Source organism: Chinchilla lanigera, unplaced genomic scaffold (genome assembly GCF_000276665.1).
Source record: "Chinchilla lanigera isolate Chin_1 unplaced genomic scaffold, ChiLan1.0 scaffold00006, whole genome shotgun sequence".
Taxonomy (NCBI): domain Eukaryota; kingdom Metazoa; phylum Chordata; class Mammalia; order Rodentia; family Chinchillidae; genus Chinchilla; species Chinchilla lanigera.
The window spans coordinates 36638246-36646150 of NW_004955407.1; positions in this window are offsets into that span (position 1 = coordinate 36638246).

The window sequence follows — 7905 nt, forward strand, 5'->3', positions numbered from 1 at the left end:
TACATGAGGCCGTACAGGTGGCCACTGTCTGGCTGGTGTCCTCTAGGGTGAGGTGGTTAGGGCGTGGGCAGGAACAGAGGACAGCCCCCTGAGGACGCAGAGAGGGGACAGCTTTCTGTAAGACAAGGAGAGGGGCTGTGGAGTGAAGCCAAGACTGCTGACAGCTTCCGGCCTCCAGAACTGGGAGGAAGCAGATGTCTGCTGTTTGAACCGCTCATGTGTTATATTTTGTTATGGCAGCCATAGCCAACAAATCTCTGTGTCTCTGTGTCTCTGTCTGTCTGTCTGTCTGTCTCTCTCTCACACACGCACACACACACACACACACTCATGGTGCTCATGAGAGTGAGCACCAGCGTCTGTTCCTAGCTCAGTAAACCTGAGTAGGGGGGCTGCACACGGGGTCCTTATTTCACTTATTCTTGCTGTCTTCTTTAGATACTTGCTTTGTGCAGAGTAAGACACAATCATTTTTACCTTACTTTATGCAGTCTTGGCATAGGGAGAACCGAGAAGTGACAGAACTTTTATCTGTTTCTTTATTATTGGTTCCTGTTATGGTCTGTGTCTAGATGCCCCACGCCCACCCAAGCCCCATGCGGTCATAGGGTGTGTTGGGAGGTGGCTGAACCTAGAGTGTGTGATAGAGTCATGGTGCAATGCTGGGACGAAGGTTGCTGGGAGGAAGGGTGGGTGATTGCTGGATTGGGCCACCGATTGGATTGGCACCGCCCTAATCCTGGTAGACAGGATACAATATAGAGATCAGAAAGAGGCCTGTCTCTCTCTCTTGTTGCTTTTTTTGGTCTCTGCCTGCCACAAACTGTTTCGCCTGTGCCATGTGCCACTCTGCCTTGGAGCCAGCTGACTATGGACTGAAACCTCCACAAGCTTCGAGCTCAGTAAACCTCTCCCCGTTTAACTTTGGGTGTTGGTTATTTTGTCTCAGCAAATAGAAAACAGAGACAGCTGTCACTACAGCCTCACCTAGAAGCATTGAAATGACCCGCATCTGTGTCTGTGTCACCTCCCCACACCTCTCCTCCGGCCCCAAGGCTTTCTGCAGAGGCGGCGCAGGGAAGAAAGAAACCAGATGTTGTTGGCGGGCAGGGCAGGTCTGGTTTTCTGCCTCATGCTCCACCGTGGGCGCGGGGCAAGGGCCTGGCGTCTCTGAGGCTTTGTTTCTTCACCAGTGATGTATGATGCCCCTTGTTCAAGGGTGGTCATGACCGCGACAGGAGACAAGGCTGCCATTTGCTTCTTGGCACCTAAAGGGCATGGAATGATCTTAGTTTCCCTCCTTCCAACTCTCATTAGCTGGAAACAGTGATGAGCCCAAGAGAATTTGCTACGTGGATACACGTTTATGCGTGCGTAAATCAGAAACACATCCCTCTCTGCCTTTCAAGATCAGTGGCATCGGGAGGGGTCCAGAGAGTGTTGGGGTGCAGGGCACTGCCGGCTTCTGCAGTGGGGTCCCTGGCGCAGGGGCAGGCTGTGCCCGCAACTCCATTTGGATTGCCTTTACTCAGCAGCTGGAGAGCTGGTGAGGTGGCCAGCGAGAGGCGGCCCGCTGCATACAGGGATGGGAAGACGGCTCATGTAGTGTCCCTGAGGAGCACTGTCCCTCGTCCTTCTGCCTGCTTTCAGAGTCCCGGGAGGTGGCAAGCACAGCCTGACCCATGGCCGGCAGGGTGCGTGTGGGCCACCCTGGCCACGGTGCAGGCGGTGAAAGGTTCACCTGAGAAAGTTATTAATCTGAGAGGCAGACCTCTTGGTGTAGGAGTGTAGGAGCTCCTACACGCTGAACTACTTCCAGTACAGTAGTCTGCTTTACCCATGGTCCACTGGGGTCCAAAGTAGGAAATGGAAAATGCCAGAAATAGTAAGATATAAATTGTGCACCATTCTGAGTAGCTTGATGAACTCTCACAGCCCACCCAGCCTGGTCATAACTTCCGTGAGTCCAGCATTTCCCATGAGTCACTCAGAAGCCATTTCTAGGATGGGATCAACTGTCGTGGTATCATGGCACTTGTGTTCAAGTAACTCATATTTGCCCGAATAATGGCTCCATGTACAAGAGTAGTGGCATTGGTGTGCAGGATGTACCAGTGAGGATACGGCACGCTTTCTTTAAGTGGGGAGTGAGAGCACAATAAAATAACTCGAGGGACCATACGGGCATCACTTTTGTTACACTATATGGTTATAATTGTTCCATATCGTCGTTAGTTATTTTTGTTGATCTCTTACTGTGCCAGAATTATAAACTTTGTCATAGGCGTGCATGGATGGGAGACAGCAGTACATGTAGGATTTAGTACTTTGTGCAGCTGCAGGCGTCCATGGAGGTCTTAGGATATATTCCCCACAGATAAAGGGAGACACCTCTGTGTAGAATAGTTCACACCAAGCCAACACTTACCAGCTCCTCTGAGTTCTGACGTATCAGTTGCTTCTTTTTCCTTTGCTTCCTTTCTCTCTCTCTCTCTTTTTTTTTTTTTTTTTTTTTTTTTTAAAGACAAGATCTCACTATGTATTTCAGGCTGGTCTAGATCTCACTATGTAGTCCAGGCTGGCCATGAACTTGCAGCAATCCTTCTGCCTCAGCCTCCCAAGTACTGAGATTACAGGCGTGCACCACCACGCCCAACTGCTTCTTATTTCTTTAGAAAGCAAAACAACACACGCGCTGTAGAAACTCCCTGTGGGGCTTTCCCAGCCCCTTTATCTTCCCTGCCTCGCACTCCAAGATAACCACCAGCCAAATGAGTGTCTTTGCCTCTCACAGCATTTACAGGTTCTCCTGATACCCTGTGTGTGAATCCTTCTAGCTGCACGTGTTTCAAATTTATTTCCTTAATGTCATGCAGTATGGACTTCTACAAGTTTGTTGTTTTGCTAGACTTGGACCTGCTGGGTGAAAGAGCAGGAACTTTTCTCCAGAGAGACAGGACCAAATTCCCCTTCGAATATCCATGAGGACGAAGTCCTCCTCTTCACCCGCAAAGAGCGGTTTACGCTTTTAAATCTTTTCCAAGCTGACACTGCTCAGTGTTTGAATTTATAGTTTCCAGGTAGTGGTTATATGGGGCATCTTTTTATGTATCTTGGCCTTGTATTCTCCTCTCTTATGAATGGTCTGTTTATATCATTTGTATTTTATTTTCCTATTGGACTGTTTTCCTAATTGATTCCTAGGAGTTCTTTATATATTTCAAATAAGAACTCCATTTTTTAATTGGATACTTTGCAAATTATCTTCTATCTGTGGGTTATCTTATAACTTGTTTTTAAAGAAAAAATTTAAAATTGAATTGTGTGACACATACACAGAAATGCACAGATCATAAATGTGGAGCTCAGGGAATTTTTGCAGGGTGAAAATATCCACACAAGGAGTATTTGGGTAAATAATTAGACTGTAACTGGCCACACCTCTGAGCATTCTAAGACCTGCTGCACCCAGAGGTAAGCTCTAGGCAGACTCGTTGGCAGTTTTGTCTTGTTCTGAACTTTAGACACATGATATTGTACTCTGGTTCTGATTTCTCTCAGCCAACGTTAAGTTTGTGAGATTCACTTGTTGCATGTAGAAGTCACTGTTATTTCCCACTGCTATTTGCAATTTCATCATGCACATGTGCTAAGTTCATGAATGCTGTTATATGCATGTCTATTCGTATGTGACTATTTCCGGGCTTTCTTTTGTGTCATTCATGTCTATTCTTGCTGATACGATACTGTCCTGATGGCTGCAGTTTTATAGTACATTTTGAAGTGAGGGAGTGTGAGTCCTGTTTTGGTTGAGGATTGTTGGTTGTCCTAGGTCTTTTGCTTTCTGTGTAAGCTTTTAGAATCAGTTTTTCAATATCTGTAGATTTATGGCAATCTTTCTTTCTTTATTGAGATCATTGATATTTCTGTCAGCATTTTGTAGTTTTCAGGATACCTACCTTGTAACGTTTTGTTAGATTTGTGCCTGAGTATTTATGTATCTTCCGGTGACATTGCCAACAGCATGTTAAATATTTAGATCCTAAGAGCCGATTCCTGGTGCATCGGAGCAGTGGAGGAACGAGCGCAGAGCTTGGGGTTCTTTCCTGTCGAAGACAATGATGTAGGAAGCTGGCGCTGAGCCCGGCCGCTCAGCAGCGGGAGCCCTGCCTCAGTACCTTGGACGGGCCCTCAGTGCCCCCGCAAACCCTAACCCCAAGTCCCTCAGCAGCGAGGACTCTCGGTGGCGCAGCGTGGTGGTGCCACTTTCTTGGGGCATCCCGGTCAGTTCTTTACTCCGGACATCAAGGACCTTACGAGGCCCCTGCTCCAGTGACATCGCCTCTGGAACGCCTGCCTCTTCTTTCCCCCCTGTGTCCCAGTGGGGCTGTGTCCCGGCGACAGTCCTCCTGAGGTTGCCCTGCGCCCATCATTTCTTACCATGCCTCACCCACGACCCCATTTGTACCATTTCTCGATGTTGGCACGTGTCCTTATCAGCCTCCCGACCTTCTCGGCTCTTAGAGGAATCTCATGGTGCAGCATGAGCATGCCAGTTCTCCGTGAGAAGATGGCGAGCTTCCACCTGCCCTCAGGGGTAAGTGGAGGCAGACAGTCCTGCCCCTAGTGGCTCTCTCGATTCTCCTCCCTGGTCGCAGGGTGCTTGCACGGCTTCACACTACTCCAGCTTCCTGAAGAGCTGGCAGTTTACCTCCCCCATGTCCCACCCTCCATGTATCTCCCTCAGCTTTCTGGGTTTGCAGAGCATATCCCATTCCGCAGTGCTGTGGTGTTGCTGGCACTTGAGGGTTTGGGGCCACCTGGCCTGGACCCCATGGTGCAGTGAGGAGTCCTCAGGGGTCTTGACCACCTGTCCTCTGTGCAGGCCCCGGCGGAGTGGACGGCCCATCTCCCTCAGAGGAGTATCCTTACGGATCAGAAGCTGCCTCTTCTTTCCTTAGATTCTCTGTCTTTTCTAACCTACCGTGCATAATCTTTTGGGGGCTGAATTGGCTAACATGAGATCAACTTTAGGGAAGAAATGATAACTTTCAATCATGCCTGAAAGATCCAGCTCAGGGGTGGTGCTAAGCAACCCAGGCTTGCTAATGGGGTAACTGGAAGTGGCTGTCCGGTGTCCCATCAGACTTAATAAAGGCTGGCATTCTTCACTTGGGGTGACAGAGAAGATCAACAGGCATTTTGACAGTCAGATTTACTAGAAACATCCTAATCTGGATATTTTATAGATAAATTATTGCCATTCAGGCATTCAAAGCTTCCAGAAATTTCTGAGGGAGAATGGGCCCTAGCCTCACTCATGGGAGTGTTAGTTTTAGTTGTCGGGGTGGTCTGAGGCTACCTGGTGAGGACGCCCCAGGGGGCTGCAGGCGGCTGCCAAATCGGACCCTGGGGGGCAAGCTTCCTGGCTGTGGGACTTGGGGCAGGTGCCTCCTATTTTCTAAGCCCCAGTTTCCTCATCTTTGAGATGGAGGCTAAATAAACCCAGCTCTGTGGGTGTTGTGGGGGACCCCACGGACTCACGATGCAAAGACAGCACCATGGCTGGCATCGGGGGGTACAGTGCCCACTGCTTCCCTCAGTGCACCTGGCACCGGCTGGCAGAACTTCCTGCGCTAACCAGGATCACGTGACCAGCCTGCTTTGTGGTCATGTGACCAGCCCGCCTTTGTTCCCTTTGCAAGATGGATGGGCAAAGGACTAGAGACTCCAGGACAGGGGGCATTCGCTTGCTCTGAGCAGAGACCCCATAGAGAATAATATTGAAGCTGGGAAAGGGTAGAGGTTGGAGTGAGGTTGGCTTTCTGTTTCTCACATCCCTGGAGCCCAGACTTTTTAAGGTCAGCCAAAGAAAAACAAAAACAGAACAACAAAACCCCGACAAACAAACAAACAACAAAGCAAAGCTGCCTTTGAACTTGGAGGTGGCAGGTGGTGCTGAGCGGTTGGGTCTTCATTCTTGGAAGCAGCAGGGAGCCTGTAGCCTGCAGTACCTGTCAGAGGATGGTATGAATGGGTGTCATGTGGGTGACAAGGGTAGAAAAGTGGGGGGTCCTAAGTGGGCCCTGGAGACAAGACTGTGACCATCAAGTCACTGTCCTGTCCTTTCTTTGGGGCTCTCTGCTCGGGTTCTCTTGGGTACCAGTTCCAGGGAGGCCACATGGGGTTTTCCAGTGCACTGAGCTGGAATGTAGTGGATGATGACATTTCACCCGGGGGATGGTGTTCTGGTCCAGGCTCCTGGCTGAGCCAGTGCTCCTGCTACCTCATCACTCCACAGTATCTCAGAGAAAGTTCTGTGTGGAAGATCTGAAGGGAGGCTGAGGCTCAGGGAGGTTGGCCATGTGCTCAAAGGCACACAGGAGCAAGAGGCCGAATAGGGCGGAGGCGAAGCTATCACCTTCTAAGCCCTCAGTGGTGAAAGTACTTGCTGGGCTGCCGCTGTCCTGGAGGGCTTTCTCCTCTGGCACCCCCAGGAGCTCTGTTTATAAACTCAGAGGAGGCACTACCCACCACGTGTTCTGCCCTGGCGAGCCCTGGTCCCGCCCTGGGTGAGCCCTGTGCCGGTCTTGGGTGGAGCCCTCATCCTGTTACTGGATCGGGGTCTTGTCCAGGTTCTTGATGTCTTAAACAAAGGAAACCCAAGAGTAGCGGCAGGGTCAGTGATTTATTTGTTGTAGTTTTAATTTTCATTAGTACATGTGTGTTTGCAGTACGTAATGCTTACATTCATTATAGGGACCTGGTACACATAGATAACACATCTCAATTCTCCCCCAGTCCCCACCCTTTCTGGCAGCATCAGATCATTCATTTACAAGGCTTTTTTTTTTTTGAGAATTCCAATTCTCATATGTCTTTATAAAGTTAATTATTATACATACAGATTAACAGCCAGACTAACAGGGAAAAAAAAACATATAAAACACGTAAGACAATTATACTAAATCAAGGTACTCTTTTAGGTACATTGTCCATGCTTGATTACAATAACTTTTCTCTCTCTCATTTTTCCTCTTGTCTCTGTTTTACTTTATACTGTGTTTCTGTATTGAGTTTCCCATATAAGAAGGACCATGCAGTATTTAAGCTTGTGGGTCTGATTTCCTTCATGTAACATGATGGTCTCAAGGTGCCTCCCTTTTTCTACAAATGACTCACGTCTGTCCTTCTTTATGGCAGAGTAGTACTCCATGGTGTATAAATACCTCTTTTTCTTTATCCATTCATCTGTTGATGGACATACAGGCTATCTTCAAGATTTAGTTGAGTCAAGTGGAATTTGTTTTTTTCAGGAATCTCCACACTGATTTCCATGGTAGTTTTACCATTTTACACTCCCAATACCAATGAAGAAGGGTTCCTTTTTCCCCACAACCCTCCCCCAGCATTTGCTATTGGTTGATTTCTTGATGGTAGCCATTCTTTCTGGAGTGAGATGGAATCTCAGTGTTGTTTTAATTTGCATTTCTCTAATGGTCAGAGATAGTGAATGTTTTTTCACGTACTGTATTTATTGGCTGTTTGTACTTCTTCATCTAAGAAATCTGTTCATTTTTGGTGCCCATTTTTTAAATTGGGTCTTTAAATATGGTGAGTCTAATTTTTTGAGTTCTTTATATATTCTAGATATTAGTCCTTTGTCCGAGGAGCAGCTGGCAATTTTTTTTGTCCCATTCTGTAAGTTGCCTCTTCACTTTGTTGGTGGTTTCTTGTAAGCTTTTTAATTTGATTTGATCCCATTTGGTGATTCTTGGTATTATTTCTTATGCAACTGGAGTTCTCTTCAGGAATAAATAATTAATTTGAAATGGAAAAGACAAGGTCCACTCCACAGGATGGGAGGCAGACAGTGAGAAAAGCCCATGGAACCAAGGGGACTTG